The following is a 433-nucleotide window of genomic DNA, read 5'->3' as shown; positions in this document are numbered from 1 at the left end:
CTCCAATCCATGTTTTAATGGTGAACGGTCATTAAAGAACAGGGTGTAGGGGCTAATTGGTTTAGAGAGAGCAAAACAAGAGCAGGCACATTCAAATTGAGACTGTGGTAAATTTTCAGTGTTTAAAAGCGGAGCGTCAAGTAAAATAGAGCTGTGTGAATATCTCATACTGGATAACCAAGAGAAATAGAGACAAACTTTTTACAAACAAATCTGGTTTTCAGATTCTGGGTTTCTCGGTTTGCTACCAGAATTTATATGAATGAAGAAATTTCTTCTCCATGTTAGCCGTCGACTCCTGACTGTGGTGATGGTGCCTCTTGGTGCCTCTTAATGCAGTTAATTAACATAATACGGCTTACTGTGCAGCAAATTGTAGAAACAGAGCATCCAAGAAGTCTGTTATGCTCAGGTCTTTTTTTTTTTTTTGCAT

Source organism: Pundamilia nyererei, unplaced genomic scaffold (genome assembly GCF_000239375.1).
Source record: "Pundamilia nyererei isolate P.nyererei 1_Seehausen unplaced genomic scaffold, PunNye1.0 scaffold00012, whole genome shotgun sequence".
Taxonomy (NCBI): domain Eukaryota; kingdom Metazoa; phylum Chordata; class Actinopteri; order Cichliformes; family Cichlidae; genus Pundamilia; species Pundamilia nyererei.
Note: the sequence above shows the minus strand (reverse complement) of the source record.